The 18,748-nt window shown below is 42.9% G+C and overlaps 1 long non-coding RNA gene across 2 annotated transcripts in view; it reads left to right on the plus strand.

The window, feature by feature from the left end:
• The window catches only part of LOC136097890 (uncharacterized), an 80,082-nt gene extending 62,875 nt beyond the window's left edge, over nt 1–17,207 (plus strand). For both annotated transcript variants that reach the window (XR_011737567.1, XR_011737568.1), the window contains exons 2-3: nt 382–600; nt 12,090–17,207. This is a non-coding gene — a long non-coding RNA (uncharacterized lncRNA). The remainder of the gene's footprint in view (nt 1–381; nt 601–12,089) is intronic.
• The last annotated feature ends 1,541 nt before the right edge of the window (nt 17,208–18,748 follow it).

The following is an 18,748-nucleotide window of genomic DNA, read 5'->3' on the forward strand; positions in this document are numbered from 1 at the left end:
AGAGCAATTACAAGCATTAGTTCTGTGCTGGGGTGTTAGCTCTTGTTCTCAAACTAATTCCAAATAATGAGCGTGCGAGCTGTGAAAAAGAAAGGTTTCTAGCTGCATGAAGAAAATCAGTTCGCTTTCGGTGAAAACAGCACAATTTCTTTCAGGTATGGAGCCCTCAGGGCTCTGTCAGGGCTTTCTTTTCTCCTCCGCCTTCTTTTCCCTTCCCTTCCCCCTTCCCTCTCCCTTCCTTCACTCTTCCCTAAAAACCACTTCCCAGGACACAAAACGCAATGGATACAAGTGTTTCTATTTTATTTTGTTTTATTTTATTTTTTAATGTACTTCCTTTGATGTTATTTCATGTCATTTCTGTTTCTCACTCTGTTTCAGAGCCAGTGCTCACAATCCTTAACGCAAGCCCACGTGTAGCCAGGAGCAGGCTGATGCGTTCTTCACTTTAGCTTGAACAAACAGCCCTTGCAGGCTGGCAAAGGCAAGTCCCAGAGCTGCAGAGAGCAGCAGCAGGAATAGAGGCCAAGCTTTCCCTGCTTCCTGAAGAGGGAGAACCTTGAGAATGAGGCGCGGGACTGACCATGCACAAAAGAAGAGGTATGTGGTACTGTGGGATCTTTTCCAAAGCATCACATGTAGCGATGACAAGCAGGTGTTTTGCCTTCCACAGCTTGTTTTGCTGCTGTGCTTCTTGGGCAGGGATGCACGAGAAGCGCTCTGGTCCCTGCCAGGCGCTGGTGTTGCCCGCAGGGAGAGCTGCCGAGTGGCAGCTGCGAATCCTTCCTGTTCCTGACAGGACACCAGTGGCTGCTCCAAAGCACTGGGTCCCCATGCAACATCTCTGCATCCTGTTCCCTACATCTGCCTTCTTTGTCTGTAACTTGTTTGGGTTTTGCCTGTTTCTTTCTACCTTGTTTGTTTTTTTTTGTTTTGGTGGTGGTGGTGTTGTTTCTCTTGTTGCTGTTGTTCTGGTTTTGTTGGGGTTTTTTAAGTTTGTTTCGTTTGGTTGGTGTAGGTCAGTTTCTATGAGTTGGTTTTGGTAGGCTTTTTGAGACTGGTTGTTCGAAGGTGGTTGTTTGACGCTGTATGACGTTGTTGGTAGGTTGTGTGTTCGTAGGTCACTGAAGGCTGGTTGTTTTAGGTTAAGGTTTGTTAAGTTTGGTTTAGGTTGGCGGTCTTAGCTGCTTGTTTCCGGTTTGATGGTTTAGCTTGGTTTGGGTTGGTTAGTTTAGGTGGGTGGGTTCAGGTTGTTTGATGTGATTTTCTTAGCGCTGCTCTGTGTGGTTTAGCTGAGGAGGTTTCTTTTTCTCGGTTTTGCTGGGTTCTTTGGTTGGTGCTGTTTTCTGAGGATTCTTTAGCACTGGTTGTGTTAGTTTGGTTTAGGTTTCTGGTTTTAGTAGCTTGGTTCAGTTTGTTGCGGTCGTTTGAGGTTGGTTTGAGGCAGGTTCTTTGAGGGTGGCTGTGAGAGGCTGGTTGTTGAAGGCTGGTGGGTTCAGGTTGCTTGATGCAGGTGATTTTTGGTTGAAGTTGTCTTCCGTCGGTTGTTGTAGGTGGCCTATCTGAAGCTGTTTTCATTGAGGCTGTTTTCTGTAGTTTGGTTGAGGTTTGTTTAGATGATTTTAAGTTGGGGGTGGGTTGGTTGGTTGGTTGGTTATTTGAGGTTGTTTCTTTTCAGTAAGCAGTTTAGGTGGGTTGGTGAGTGTCTGTGTTTTTAGGTAGGTTGGTTTAGGCAGGTTTGGTTTCCATTGTTTAGGTCGCTTGAAGGGTTTCTGTTAAGGTTGGTTCAGGTTGTTTGGTTTAGGTTGGTTTAGTTATTTCCTGGTAGGTTGTTTAGGGCAGTGTTATGCACGGCGCATGTTTTGAAGATGGGTTCCTTCAGGCTGGGGTGGCTTAGATTGGTTGTTGAGGGTGCTTTAGGTGGTTTGGTTAGATGTACATTGTGTTTAGTTGGTTTTCGGTTGTGTCTGGATGCTTTGGATGTGAGTGCAGTCTCGCTGGGACATGTGTCCCCCCACTAATCACCAGGCTCGATTGGGCTGTTTCTGCTGTCTCGGCAGACGTCCCCTTCCTCCTTCCCTGCTCCACGTGTTTCCCCGCCTTGCTCAAAGAGGACGACGTTCCCCGCTAGAGGCGAACCGTTGCTAGGTCAAGGGTATACGGTAGCTGCGCCGTGCTTGAGGACCTCCAAACAAGCTCAGGGTCCGTTAGGAGGAGAACCTGGGGTAGTCAGGCTTCCAAGACTGCAGGCACATCCAAGTGAGACACTGCCTGGGGCAGGGTGGCTGGTGGTTGGGTTTTTGTTGTTGAGGTTTTTTAGGGTGTTTTAGCTTTGTTGTTGAAGTTGAGTTGATCTAGATTGGTTTTTAGCTTGGTCGTCGTAGGCTGGTTTCAGTGGTTCTGTTTAGCTTTGGGTTGTTTGCTTTAGGTCATTTTGGTGTGGTTATGTCATTTGGTTTCCTATTTTTGAGGTTGGTTTAGATCGGTCGCTTTAGGTGGTTTTATCCTTTATTAGATTGGTTTTAAGTTGTTTGAGATTGTTTAATGGTTATTTTAGGTTAAGATTGGTTGGTTTCAGTTTGTTTAGCTTGTTTGGTTCTAGGTTGCTTAAGGTTGGTTGAGAAATGCCGGTTTATGTAGTTTTAGATTGTTTTAGGTAGGATTTTTTTAGATCATTTGGTTTAGATAGGTTTGTTTTAGGGTGTTTAGGTTGGTTTATTTTGTTTGGTTTAGGTAATTTGTTGTAGATTGTTTAAGGTTCCGTTTAGGTTGTTGGTGGCTGATTGAAGTTTTTTAAGGCAGATTGGTTTAGCTTCTTTAAGGTTGGTTTAGGTGAGCTGTTCTATGCTGGTTTGGGCAGGCTGTTCTAGCTAAGTTTAGGGCCAGCTCGTGGAGCAGCAGGCACCCAGCCCAAATGGCCCAAAGAAGCCGTGGCAAGGGGCCGTGCTCAGCGCTGCAGAGGAAGGCAAAAAACCCCCGGAGACGCTTGCCGTCCCACCTGGGGGAAAAAAAAAGCCTTCCTCCCCCCAGCTGCAGGGCACGAGAGGCCATCTTCCTGGTGCTTGAGCAGCAGGCAGGATCCGAGCCAAAAGGGCCCAGAGGAGCTCTGCAAAGTGGTCATGCTCAATGCTGCAGAGGAAGGCAAAAAACCCCCGGGGACCAGTGCCAATCTGCCCCGGGGGAAAAAATTCCTTCCTGACCCCAGTGCTGGCGATCGGCTGTTCCCTGAGCATGTGAGCCAGACCTGGCTCCTTGTCCCACAGGCTGCTCACGCCTCCCAGGACCTGCCCAAGCCCTATCCTATCCTATCCTATCCTATCCTATCCTATCCTATCCTATCCTATCCTATCCTATCCTATCCTATCCTATCCTATCCTATCCTATCCTATCCTATCCTCCCTTGAGCTGGAGTCATCTCCTGGACTCCCGAGAGTGCTCAAATGCCCCTGACCTGATGGACCTTGGCGGGGACTAGAATGCAATATATCTGTGATCACCGTTTATTTTTTATGTATTTCATAACTATAGAATTTACATATTTGTGAACTGTTCAGAAAAAATCATTTTAGTAACAAGAGAGTAGTAAATAGGCCATAGGCAAATTTCTTTAAAAAAATGAAGAAAATTCTGTTTCTTCTTAGAAATATTATGTGGAATCACTATCTGGAAGCATATTTTGCTCAGTTTCTTTTGAGAAGGGTATTATTTTCTAAAATGCCCAAGAGATTTAACAACACACACACACACGCAATTTTAGTAAGTAACTCAATCGAACAGTTTAAGCACTCTTCTGTTTCTTCCTCTTGAATGTTTTACAAAAATCTTCCCATAGGACTCAGATCTCTTCTGACTTTAGACATGTAAAAGCTGACATTTTTTTTCAACTTCTTTAGGAAGATGCAGACACTCCTTGGACGCAATTTATCTCACTTGTTCTCATACTGATCTCAGGACATCCTGTAGCTGGGCAAAAATTCACATTTCTAAACCTGCTTATGTACACAGCAAATGTGAAATTTAACTGGACACACATATTACCTTCCTCATTTCGGGGAGGTCAAAAGGAGGTTCTTAGGGACACGGTTTAGTGCTAGAGTTAGGTTATGGTTGGACTCGATGATCCTGAGGTTTTCTTACAACTGAAATGATTCTATGATTCCATTTTAACAACCCTTCAAATAAAGATTAATTACATGTAAGGTACAGCTCTTCTCCATTGCATTCAGTACATCACTTCTGCTGCTGTTTTCAGTCTTTTCCACAAGATGCTGGGGAGGACAACCAGATGTATTCATTTCCTCTGTAATCACTGTTGCTTTGACATTCACCCAAGACCTCTTGCACCAGGATACCACCCTCTGATTACAGGACACATTACTGTTATATCCCCACCTGGACCATAAATACTCTCCAAAAACACTGCATGTCACTCCATGCTGTTTAGTTCCTGTGCCAGGGTTTGCGATGCAAAACACCAACAACCATAACCAATATAAACATTTTGGCTTTGAAAGACTTTCAGTTTAAGAAAAACTCCACCCCACAACAGAGAGTGCCCTACAACCAAAGCTCCAATACAACCTGCCCCCTTAAGCCACTCTCTCATTCTTCTGCTGGTATATATTGAATTTTATTCCACAAGCTGATTCCTGTATAGCCCCTCCAACTAATCTGGGCAGGCAACTTCATTAATCTTTACACAGCAGCCTGCTCAGTAGCTGTCAAGTTGGAATACTGTTGGTCTTTGGAAAAGTCAGCTACTACTCAAAGGTCCCTAACAACCTGGATCACCTCTCTGAAAAGGAAGAGGGAATTTCTGCAGCATCTCGATGTATTGCTGTTGAATGTTAATTTACTTTGTGGCCTGAAAGGCATCTGGAAGCAGAATATGATTACTGAAGAGGAGAGACCCTAATGCATTATATCCATCCCTATTTGTTGCTGTGGTTACAGTTATTAAAGACCATAATAAGACACATTATACCAGATTAGAGGAAAAAAGAAACTAATGATCGCCCTATCATTTTCCTATCTTCTTCCACAAAAGAGTTCAGACTGGTTTGAAAATTAGTGTTATTAGACCTGACGTCAAAGGCAAGAAGCATTTTATCACTCAGCATTGTTATCAGTGATAGAACATAGAAATAGTACAGCAAAGCTCAATGGGGAATAAAAAATAATTTCTTAAGAAAAAGAGTAGGGGCACTTTCATTCAATTCAAAACTTAGTTATTCCTATGCATAGAGTACCAGGTACGCACTGGCCAAAACCAACCTCAAATCTCTTATAGCTGCTATTTGATGGGGAAGCAACATCAGGGACTCAGAAGTCCTATTGTCAAGCAACAAGAAGAAGAAAGTGGTTGACTGAAGAGAAACCTCTAGCATTTTGTATTCCCTAAAACATAATCCGTTTTTCCAGGTCATGACTGAGATGTGGCCTCTCCTCCCACACTCAGGCCCTCTGAAAAAATGTCTCATGCAGCAAGGGTCTTCTACAATTTCTCTTTATTTCTATGTGCCAGGATAGGACAGAATGAATTACAGGCTCATTCACTGTCAAGTTTGCATGTCTTCTTTCGCAACTAACATTTACTTCAATCTTCTATATACATAGCTGTTTGACATAATTGTTCAGAGGTTTATTTTTCAGCCTGCCTAATACTCTTTCTGATGTCTCAGTGATATACAGAATAGAATTCCGTATTTAAGATTTGAAGTACTCATAAAACTGTGTTACTGATTAAAGTCTGCCAAGAAAGGCAGTTAAGGTAACATTTTGAACAAGATTCATCTTAGACTTTTATAGAAGACAGTAGCAACAACAGAAAAGCATGCAAGATTGGAGTGAAAAAGTGAGCCTTGAGTAAAGGATACTGCTAAGATTTAGCAATAACCTTAAAGATTCAGTACAGCAGGAGAAAATAACCAGAGCATATAATGACCTGCCACACCCTCACCACCTGCCAGACACTATAGGAAGGAAAAGCAATCTCAGAAGACCCTGCTAATGGCTCTCCAGCCCTTCATACAGTCAATGCAACACAAAAATACAGAAAACAGGAGGTCCCCTGTACAAATATTTGTTCATAGGCATCCTCCTTTTTTGTGCTTTGCTGCTAGCCTCAGTATCTGTGGCAGGATGCAACCCTTCCCCCCCACTCTCTCCCCCCCCCTCCTTCAATATGGAAGGAGTAGGCACATCTCCCTCTCTATTACTTGAGGGTAACAGCTTCTTTTGTTGGCGCCTAGCTATTGATTATCGAAAATTGAATAATAACACCGCACCACTAATAGCTGCCGTCCCAAACATAGCCTCGTGGTGACTGTAATACAAGCAGCAGCCCACCCATGGATGGCTGCTTTAGATGTTAAAGATATGTTCTTCATGATTCCCCTAAGGGAAGAAGACAAGGCACAATTTGCTTTTACCTGGGAAGGGAAGCAATACACTTTTAATCAGCTTACTCAGGGGTACAAACACTCTCCTACTATTGCCCACAATGCCCTTGCTGCAGTCATTGACACTGTACAGGTACCGTCAGGCATTTGCATATATCAATATTTAGACGACATCTTAGTGGGCGGAGACAATAAGGAACAGGTGGGGCAAGTAGCAGAAACTCTTTGGAATTTATTAACACAGAACGGATTAGATATTCCACCGTCCAAGTGCCAGGGTCCCAGCCACGAAGTTAAATTCCTAGGGGCTTGGTGGATAGGGGGAGCCATAGCAGTGCCTGATGATGTTCTGGCTACCATAGACAAGGGGCACACCCCAAACAGCAAAGCAGACTTGCAGTGCCTGTTGGGTACATTAGGGTACTGGAGAAAACATATTGCAGGATTCTCAGTGATTGCCCGTCCCCTATATGACCTACTCCGAAAAAACAAGAAATGGAATTGGACTCTACAACATACAGAGGCCCTTAATGTTCTAAAAGATGAACTTAAAGCCTATCAGAAATTTGGCCCGCTACATCCACAAGACCCATTAAGAGTGGAATGGGGGTTTGCAGAACATGCCTCCTATTGTGCTATATTCCAGAGGGGGCCAATAGGGCCAGCTAGACCTTTGTTGTTCTCTTCCACCGCATTTAAGGGAGCTGAACAACGATATTCGGAGTGGGAAAAGGGGCTTCTCTCACTTACCTGAGCAGTTAAGGAGGCAGAGAAACTGTGTACATCACAGAAAGTTATTGTACAAGGCCCCTTCCCTCTGTTGAATTCAATCCTTAAAGGGTTACCCCCCCGAGGGGGTGGCACAGAACGCAACGGTACGAAAATGGTACGCCTATTTAGAGGGAGTTAGCCAATTGTTACTACTAAAGGAGGGTTCTGTAAAAGTTTCAAAACTTCAACAACCTGTGAACGCTGATCAGGTCCTGTTGAGCCTGCCTTCTAAACCCTCTCCAATAAAAGAAGCACCTAAGCTAACTCAGGACTCAGACACACAAGGAGTCTGGTTCACTGATGCATCAGCCCATTGGGTAGGGACAAACTGGCAGTACAAGGCAGCAGCATTGGAGATTGCTACTGGAAAAAGAATAACAGAGGAGGGGGAAGGTAGTGCTCAAGTAGGAGAACTGCGTGCTCTCTTATTAGCAGCAGAAGGAGGAGCCTTCACGATTTACACTGATTCCTATGCAACCTATAAGGGTGCCACTGAATGGATATGCCAATGGGAATCCAACCAGTGGGAAGTAAATTGCACCAGAGTGTGGAGAGCTGAAGATTGGCAAAGACTATTAGAGATAGGCACGTCACGACCTTTGAGTGTGGGCTGGGTAAAAGGACATGCAAAGGATGGAACCCCCGCTGCCAAATGGAATCAACAAGCTGACTTTCTAGCCCAGATCAGGCTAGCTGAAAGCATACCAGAGGAGTGGGCACAGTTAGCTGAATGGTTACACCTTAAGCAAGGCCATTCTGGAAAAGCAGATCTTTATTACGAATGCCGATCCCGGGGTTGGCCAGTGTCCGTGGGAACATGTGAAGCAATTCTCACAGCCTGTCCACAATGTTGGATCAGACTTAAAGCTGATCACCCAAATCAGGCCCCGGTCCTACATATCAGGCAGGGCAAGACTCTCTGGAGCATGTGGCAAGTTGACTATGTCGGGCCATTGAGACCCTCTAATGGAAAGAAATACATCCTGGTGGGGGTAGAGCACAGTTGCCACTCAATGGAAATAAGAGATAGAAAAGGCCACAGCTTGGGTGCAAGGACAGGGAAAGTGGGGAGAGGTGCTTCTTCAGGAGCTCCTTCAGGAACTTCAAAGAATAAAGGAAGTTTTTTTTTTTTGATTATGCCTTGTTTCTACTGGCAGATATTATTTATCTACAGGGCTCTAGGGAAGTGACATTAATAAATCCACCCCCTACTGAGAAGTTATCGCCATACAGAGAAAATGAAGGACTTTGGTGGGGGGGAGGGAAATAAATCTTACACTTTCTTTGTTTCTTTTTCCTATGACACCTCTGTAACAGAGGCTGGCAGCATACTGTGTGCTGTACCCATCCAGCAGCACTAACCTGTCCTTTCCTGGCAACCTCTGTACATATCCCAGCGGCTAACAGTCCCGAGGGCAACAAAAAGAGCAATGCAATTAAGCATCATTTGCTGCTTGGGCGTTCTTTTGAAGAGAGTGAGTGTTTTCTTTGAGTCATTGACACTAAACATTTGGTACATTTTATTTTTGAACATAGCTCAGTGAAACAAAAGAAACTGCTGAAGCAGAAAAATAAAATCACATGCACATTACTTCCACAGTGCTACTAATTGTTTCCAAATGACAAGTCAAAACATCTCTGATTTTGTTGTTAGGAGATTAATTTGGACAGCTGAAAAAGTTACTCCAACCCTTCAGATACTACCCCTGCAATCTGAGTGCAAGATCATTTTATCCACAAAAATCTTATTTGCATACACAAACAATGTTAATGTTGCTTCAGTCAGTATTTGTTCTTCTTCAGATCACCACAAGATGGGGGTTTCTGTTTGTTGGTAATGCAGCACTCATCACACTTGAGGAGAGATGTGTCAGGCTAAACACTTTAGACCCTTGTCCAAATCAGAACCCACGTAGCAAGGTGGGCAGGTTGGCGGACATTGCAGGAGTACAACATAATCCTGCTGGTAGTCCTGCCAGAATGATTGATTACTAATACTTTCAAAAAACCCACAAACAGGTGTTGTATTTCAAGTCCTTAAAGACTGTAACTCAGTGCTTCTGTTGTTTCTGTGGTAACAAAATAGTATTAATAATATAATTTAATGGCTAAACAACAGCAGCACTCCAGCTAGTGTGCTAGCCATGTGCTCATTAGCTAGAAATCATGATGTACCAAAAGCTCATTTGAATTGGGGCAATCATTTAAAAAATATTATTCTAGCTTCAAGTCACAACATATGATTAATGATCCAGTTGCAGGACTACATCTGATGGTGAAGATTTTCTTATTCCTCATTAGAAAAAAGGTGATCAATCCCATCGGTTTTATAACACTGTATCAGATCTGGCTGGGACAGAGTGAATTTTCTTCATAGCACTTTGTATGGTGCTGTGTTTTAGATTAGTGACCAAAACAAGGTTGATAACACATTTTAGCTGTGGCTGAAAGCGCTTGCACAGCATTGGGGGCCTCTGTTTCTCACTCTGCCCCCGCTCAGCGAATAGTTTGGGGGCGTTGCAAGAGGTTAGGAGGGGACATGACCAGACAGGTAACCCAAACTGATCGAAGAGATATTCTGTACCATATAACATCACACTCAGCAATAAAAAGGGAGAGGAGGGGATTTTAGGGGGATTAACTATCTTTTGGTCACGAACTGGCTGAGCAACAGTCTACTTGTGGGAGGTGGTGAGTGATTGCCTTTGCATGACTTTTGCTTGCTTTGTCTCTTCTTCCACTTACCTTTTGCTTATTAAACGATTTAAATCTTGATGTACAAGTTTCCTTGCTTTTACTCTTCCTTTCCTCTCCCCCCATCCCATTGGGGGTCAGAGAAAGCAAACAAGCAGCTGTGTGGTGCTTCACTGCCTTCCAGGGTTAAACCACAACAAAGATGAAAAGCTAACTGAGTCAGAAAAGGTTAAACAGTGTGACTCATAAAAATTTTTGCCAACATACTCATAACACACACCCACCTCACCCCAACACACACACAGCTGTGTTTTCGGGTTTGGCATTTAGGCAGAAACCCCAATTCACACAATACCCCACGAGAAAGATCCTTGTCTGGATTTTGAGAAGACCCCAAAGGCCTCCTCTAGTCATGGCAGGGCTGACAGCAGCTCAGCTGGATCTAGATCCTCAATATTAGAGATACAAGAAACAGTACAATGCAGTACAAGTGCAGTCAGGCAAAACACTGGATGCAGAAAACGTTTCTGCCAGTGCCATTCTGAAGATGCAATACTCACGTAGGAGAGCCTGTATGTAGGTGCAAAGGACTCCAAAATGCCCATTCTCCTTGAGCACAGAATCTAGAGTCATCTGTTCATGCCCACAGTCAGTACTCAGGGCCCCACCAAGTTTTAGGACAGCCCAAACATTGCCAATTACTTCAGGTCCCTGCATGGGCTGTTTGCAGAGTTCCTGCTCTGTATGCATGTCTGCAATACCATAAATCATTTTTGATGAATAGGACCATTTCTCAGTCAGCAATAAGCTGCATGCAAAAAGGCATACGTGAACATTTAGAGGAGTCACTTAGGGTTTGTTCTGTTTTAAAGTGCCAAGCTTAACACCTAACAGGACATTTCACACTCTGCTCCAAGTAGACATGGAGAAGCCAAGTCCCATCTGCCAAGAGCAACTGCTGACTCAGCTCTACTGCAAACAGAGCCCAACTCTCACTTGCATTGATCACAGTTCCAAAAGTGCAAGAGCCAGAAACTCAAGTAAATAAAGTCAGGATTCTGCTTTGGGATCCACACTTGGTTTTAACGTGGACTTAGCCTTTCAGAACAAACTTGCCAAGTGCTGTTGACAGTCTTCCACTTCCTTTGGACCTCATTTGCCTAGAATTAGATGTTTTCTTTGTTAGGACACCACTTTGTAAATAATTGATAAAATTGCTAATTTCTGAATTGTTTTCTCTTAGCTCCTTACAGTCAAGAGAATCATAAACAATTAATACATCTGTTGGCTCAACGGCAAGTCTTCAGTCAGAATGCTGCAAATTCACCTCTGTCACCACTACCACATCCCCCCAAAAATCTATTTATGTGCTCACAAATGTGAAAGAAAACATTTTAAAAAACCCTACACAGGTCAAGGTGATGTGTACAAGCTTAGTATGCTACCAAATTCACTTGTTTGGTACACAAAAACTACCAAGCTTGCTGGATAGACTTAATGTTTTGAGAGGCAATTATCTTGCTTTAACTTCACCGGAACCTTAATAAGTGCCTGTTTTTTATGGTCTGAAGTGAAAGTTAGTCCTCAGTCCATGACTTTGGCAGCAGGTATCCATCTAACACTCCATAGGCATCAGGCTCAAAACACTGACCCCGCTGAATTTATGAGGTAAAGTCCTGACAGTTTCAATTAAGCCTGAATCCCACCCCAACACAGCTCAGAGCCATCATGTGGGCTCCAGCAGACAAGCAACATTTATCACCTCCAGCTCTTCTGTTTTGCTGGAGATTAACACCAGGAGAAAAAGAGGCAACAAGAGCAATAGTGCAACAATTTTTTCAGCTACCCCAGGTTCACAAGGCTATTTTACTGGGCTGTGCTATGGAGCCTCAAAGCTGCAGGAGCTGAGGAGGAGGCACTTGGTTGCTGCTGTTGCTGTGACGAAAACCTCCAGCAGAAGGGAGACAAGAGCTACAGCCAGTGACACCTTCCACCATGGCTGCCTAATCCAACAGACTCCTGAGAGCAACATAGCAGGTGCCTTTCAAGATGGAAGAGAAGGCAGCACCCACCAAGACACTAAAACTGAAAGAGAAATACTTAAAGGCTGTATATGCTTGGATCTATCAAAATCAAGATGGTCAGGATAGGGAAAAAAGAAAAAAAAAAACCAAAAGACAATGCCATAAGATCAATTCTACCTTTTTTTTTGTTTCTTTTCAGGAGCCCTGGTCTGCACAAAAACACTACTTCGAGGTTGTGTTCAGCCCGACCAAAATAAAAACCCTCTTGTTGACTTTAATCAAGCTCCAGTGCCCTTTTGCCTTCTGAAAAAGAAAAGGCAAGAAAAACAAACAAATAAGAAAAAAACCCCCGAAACCAACAACAACAACAAACACAGGAAAAAAACAACAACAAAAAACCAAACAAACAAACAACAAAAAACAAACCACAAACAAAAAGCTAAATCATGGTGGACACACTTTGGCTTTGTTTGAATGTTAAAGTCTACAGATAGCTGCACACAGACACCATAAACCTACCACAGAATCTGACACCACTGGCAGATGTTGTACAAAACGGCCCCAGAAAAGGAAGGGGCAGGGATTATCAGGGAAATCGGTTTTGCATGGAAATGGACATTTATAATTTACCTCCTGATACACACAAGCTTCCTCTAGAGAGACTGGAGTTCAGCCTGTGAGTGCTGGTTGATCTCTGTCAGTATTTATTTTGGGAATACTGAGAAAATGGAAAAATTATTCTCTTCTTGAAAAGCTGCTCATGGACATGAGAAATTTTCAGTGCAAATCTAACTTTATTTTCCAGTTCCCTAAAGGCATTTTGTTCTGAAGGTTTTGCCATCAACTTTAAAACCATACTTCAAATAGAGTCAATAAAATTAGATTAAAACAGAAGATTTTAGTCTGTTGTGATACCAGACTGCACACCTGCAAATCAAGATCGAAGAACTCTCACTAGGACTAATATAGAAAACTGAAGCAGTGCCATACATCAGATTTACTTTTCATCTTGCACTAGCAATGCTTACATTTTCAGAATTCTGTCTTGAATTTAATTTCACTTCATCAAAGCAGGATGCTAACCTATAGACGGAGTTTTACCATGAACACTAATAAGGAAGCATTTGAGAAGGGCGAGTGTTTAAGCCCCTCATACAAGTGTACATATATATGTCTAAGGCACAAGAGACTGCTAGGCTCTGCAGGTGATAGTTTTGTACAGTCCACAATTTGTAAATGAGAGAAATATCTGTTAGTTTCAGGGGGGAAAAAAAAATCATTTCATTACTGTCATTAAGAATAAAATTCAGTTTCTCTTCTGGCCAGCTCAATGCTGATGCAATGATCTGGTCCTCAAGGAATCAAAAGAGTCTTATGGTGGCAAGCAAGAAAATTTCACCCTCCCACAGAGGCAACAGGAGCCAGATTCTCACCTCTGTTCCAGGAAAATATTACAAAATACTACTAATGAGGAATTCCTCTTTTATAGAGCCATAGCATGTCCAACAGCCCAACGGTGGTCAGCCTTCAAGGCTACATCTACAGGGTCAGATGGAACAGGGCCACAAACAGGTGTCTGATCCTGAGGCCAAACAGCACAGGCTGGCCTGTCTGATCTACTATAGGACCCAGTGGCCCCAAAGGACACCTGTGAAGAGATCCAAACCCGGGTCAGTCTGGTGAGAACAGTCCCTCGTGTGCCACCACCCCACCACATCCAGACACTCACACAAACCAGCAGCACACGAGGGAACGACTCAGAAGAATGAGAGAGCAGCGTTCAAGCTCATTCATTTAGCAGCAGAAGTATAGTCTGAGAGTACCTGTGGGCTTTACACAAGAAAGTACAGCACTGAGCAAGCCCTGAATGGTGAATTAGATACCGCACATTGATGTTGTTGTGGCTGTAGAGGTCACATGTCAAAAATAAAGCCTCCAAATGGGATGGATCCCATGGCCTTTGCAAAATGAGCATGCCCAGTAGTTTTGATTCTCCTCTAGTTAAACGGAACAGCCCAAAAGAGGTATCAGAAACCAAGATCTTATATGAAGGGTAAACAAGAACAACACATGATGAAACACGCCATTGTATCCAGGAATCAGGAAAAGCCTAGGAGGGAAGCAAATAGAGGAAGGACTCAGCTTTATGTTGCATTAGCAAGGATAGAAAATCTGCAGTTGTTTGTCACACTGTATGTATTCACACTTACAGTTAATAATAACTATCAGGTTCCCTTCAAGACCTGCTGCAATAAAATGAGTGCTTAATTATAGCTCAGAACAATAATCTTTAGTCATGCTTCACTTTTTAAAAATCCCAGTGTCAGACTTTTGTGTAATTATGCCCTCGATAAGCAAATGTGCGTCACAAGAGTTGCCAGCCAGCTACAAAAAAAGCAGGTTTCTCTCCATGGCAGCAAGACCAGCATCCAACAGGCTTTTCTCACCTGCAAGAAACTAGTTTGAAAACAGATCGCAAAACTGAAACAAAACAGGACAGGCCATATTTACTCTGGAAGCAGACCTAAATTTTCACTTAGAAAAATGCAGAGGTACAAACATTGTTTTTATGATTACACTAGACAGACACAGTCTATGGACCTGCCTGCTCTCAAAACCTTTGTCAGAATTAGGCTACATTTCCTGTTGCAGGAACTCAATGTACATTAGCTTGGAGCTGCTGCAGCTTGGATTGCTATACACTGTGTATTAAACCAGCCAGGTCTTTTCATGATCTTTGGGCATGGAGAGGAAGCACTTGCGTATCAACAAACCATGAATGGAACTCTGTGCACAGGTAATGAACCAAATGCTATTTGCACATTTAACAGAGTGAAACACTCTTGTATTTGTTGTTTTGGCTCACTACCAGAAAAAATAATATACAACCATCACAATTACATTGGCATGGATTTTGTTATTAATTTCCTCTAGGTTCTTAAATTATAGAAATAAATTCAAACATGTAATTATACTTTGATGCCTGCAAACCTTGCCAATGGAGACCTGAGTCAGCGTTGTGGTATTGCACAGAACAACTAAAAAAAACTCAGGGAAAAGGTAAATAATACACAAAATATGCAATTAAAGCATCTGCCACCCTCACAGCTCAACCTTAATTCCACACCGCCATACGCTGAAAATAGTCACTAGGAGTGCCTGTGTAGCATCTGCAAGCTTGAATTCACCACCAAGAAAAAAAAAGTCTTTTATTTTATGAAATAAGGCGTTGGAATTATTGCCCATGAACATTCAATAGACATCCATCATTGCCTGTTTCTGCTCAGTGCTTAGCAAGAACCTCAAGAGCATTTCCACTGCAGGCCAGGGGCACCAAGCCACCCATGTGCAGATCTGCCATAATGTCCCAAATTCTGTGGCAGGCCCTATGCAGCATTTTAATAAGACAAGGGAGAACTCATTTCTGTACCTGTCTACCACAAATCTTGGCCAAGTTGCCTAAGTCCTGGGGCCGAGGACACGCACTTCTGCTACAGTCCAGCTGCAGATGGTAGCTCCTTGAGGCATAGTATCTCATCCCCTTTAAGCTAGGTGCTATACTTTGATCTCCTCATCCATCAAACAGGCATAATGACTTCTACTTTCCTTGGAAAGTCTTCCAAGATCTAGTTATTGCTTAAAACTAGCATATATGATCTTATATAGACCACAGGAAAATGAATTTCATTGCTTAAAACACTACTTGGGACCAAAGCAAGGTCACAACTGCAGCACAGGACCACATGGCAGGCAGGTAAACCTGCTGTGCCAGGTTGTGTCACCCAGCATAGACCACCTTCCCCTCCACCCCATCCTGCCCCCATGGCAAGCAGTTTCCAAGAACTGTGTCTAGAGAATAGGAGACAAAGAAAAAGATGCTATGAAACATGGAAATAGCATCCTGAACTACTGTTGGGACCTGGGAATAATCTCTTCTGGCAATATCTGGTCATCCCAACTGAAGACACATCTATGCCACGTGGCCTAAGCCAAGCAGCACACATGGTGTGAGACCACGTCCTGTTCTGATTGCCAGCCCGCACCCAATTGGATACAGCTGTATTTGGGTAGCATAGCACCCAGCGTAATCAGTCCAGCCTAAGATAATGAACCAAGCATGCTTGGTTCTGGAGTTGTTACTGCACACAGAGCCAGCTCAAGCCTCAAAAGGCAGACTTCCCTTAAACAATATTTATCCACATGCTCCAAACTATCCAAGCAAGGTGATGCCAAGACTTTTAATAGGATTCATAATGCAGCTATTTTCAGATCTTAGTGCTAAGCTAGAGATCTGCATTTTCCAAAACATTATTTAAAAAAAGAACAGATGACCTGGGACTGTGAAGCCTGGAGAAGAGAAGGCTCAGGAGGATCTCATTTTTGTATATAAATACCTGAATGGAGGGTGCAAAGATGACAGAGCCAGGCACTTTTCAGTGGTGCCCAGGGGCAGGGCAAGGGACACACACTGAAACACAGGATGTTCCCTTGGAACATCAGGAAACACTTTTTCACTGTGAGGGTGATCAAGTGCTGGCACAGGTTGCCCCAGGAAGCTGTGGAGTCTCCATCCTTGGAGACATTCAAAAGCCATCTGGACCATCTTGGTGACCCTGCCTGAGCAGGTGAACTGGACAGGATGACCACCAGAGGTGTCTTCTAACCTCAAACACTCTATTATTCTGAACAATACCTGGACAGGTACAATCCCCATACCTGGGGTACAAGAAACAACGGCACACAGGTTTGTCCAATTGCTGTTAAAGGCAGTACTTGGGCTGCCTGTGGTGTTCAGAGTTGTGCCCTAGAGTGGTTTGTGTATTGCGACTGCTAAATTATGAGGCCTGTCCAAAAGGTCTGCAAAGGATGAGGACCAACCCAGAGGTCTTTAGAAGACCTGAAAATCCCTGGACTATGATTTCCACCTCCTCTACTGGAAGGCATTCAGTGTTTCTTTTTTTATCCCCAGTCTTCACTACTAGGAAAATAAGTACATTGACAAAAATTTCAAGTATCAGGGGATTTTTAAATGAGACACTGGGAAGAACTGGAAGAATTTCATATTTAAACACAAAACTTATCTATTTAAATTCTGCCTTTTAGACTACGTGCTTTCTCAAACTCTGATTCTAACCACAACCTTTTCTACCATCAAGAAAAAATGCAAGCTTCCTGCTAAGCACTGTTATCTCATCTATAAGCTTGTCAAATATGTTGTTATACATAAATGATGAATCTAACAAACTACTGTCAGTGTGCACTTTCTATGCTCAAAAGGGTAATAAAGTCTTGTACTGCTGTGTTGATTATTCCATTAGCTGAAATATCAGGAGTCTGAGCTTTGGACCAGAAGGCTGTGGGCACACCAACCATTGACTAAATGGTATGTTTTCTGAAAATCCCTTATTAGCACTTTGGCAACATGCCCCTGCTATTCTGAGAGCCAGATATCACCACCTTGAAATAATGTCAGCCATTTAGCTTTTCACAGCAATACCTCAGCCACAAGCAAAAACACCTTCAGATCAAATCAATATTATACTGGATTCACTCTTTTTCAGCTAGTTAAGATGCACTGGATTCTGATCTTTCATATTTCATAGCTGTAATGACATTACTAGCCAGTAATTAGCAAGTTTTATCAGCACTGCATGCTCTTACCCTGAAACAGTCCCCAAGAGCTCAATTTAGAGACATATATCTCATTTGTTTAACACAAATTTAGCCTCCTAAATTATTCCTTTTTTCCATAAAGAGCCAGCACTAGAGCCCTGAGGGACCATCTGTAATTACTATAGATGTATTTTTTTAACTATTTTTGTATGTATACATAGCCAAAAGTTAGACACTTTCTGTAGATTTGCATTCATTATATAATAAGATACAGTCCTGAATGTCTTAGAAACTGGTCATGAATGAAGATGGCAGAGAAGTAGACAAAAACAGAAAACTAGAAATAAAATCCATGGAAAGAACATAGCATGTAAAGAATGGCAAAGTGCTTTCCGTTAACAGAGGAAGGGCTTCAAAGTTCTCAACTCAAAGAATGCTCTTTCCCTACAAGTCAAATTAAAACCTCCAGGTATTTTTGATGATCTTAGGAAATTGTTTTGTATTCTTACACTTGCAGCTGAAATCCCCCAGAAGTCAAAGTACCCTGCCACCTCCAACACATCTCTCCTCTCCCCTCTCGTTTTCTCTGTGCTATTGGATGTAAATCACTCCTTGGGCCGGTGGAGATAATAATGCAGCTAACAAATAGGGTCACAGAGCCCAGTGGATTAAAAAATTATGTTTAAACTATTTCCTACCTACTTATAGTTGGCCTTTAGGCCCTTAAGGACTTTGAAGTGATGCCCGTTGTTCTAATGTACATATGCACAACTTTAGCTTAATAATGTGTCCCACAGATTAGATGAAATGTTTTATGGATTAAAAAACATATATTGGAAAAAGTATCCAAAACTAATATATCACATTTCAACCTGAGACTAACCACAGATAACAGACTCCCCAGAACACTAGCGTTTCTACATAGCCTGTTTCATTAATCTGGCAGAAAGCTCTGTCATTGATGCAGTCCCACACTGCAGAAACAACAGGAGACTAACCAGAACATCACAAGCAACTGTGCTCTCCAACTGGAAGGACTGGGGCTGTTTGGCACCTGGGCAGAGAAACAAAGCAGCTCACCAAGTCCTCTCACCCTTCATCCTCATCACAAATAACATGTTGGGTTCTCATCGTTTTAAGGAGAAGATGGGGGGTGTAACATTGGTGGTTGGACATGAAAGAGCAATTTAACATCTGAGGGCTCTACAAAGGATGGTTAGGTTGCCAGGAGACAACATGGGATGT

The sequence above is a fragment of the Patagioenas fasciata genome, chromosome 2 (assembly GCF_037038585.1).
Source record: "Patagioenas fasciata isolate bPatFas1 chromosome 2, bPatFas1.hap1, whole genome shotgun sequence".
Lineage (NCBI taxonomy): Eukaryota > Metazoa > Chordata > Aves > Columbiformes > Columbidae > Patagioenas > Patagioenas fasciata.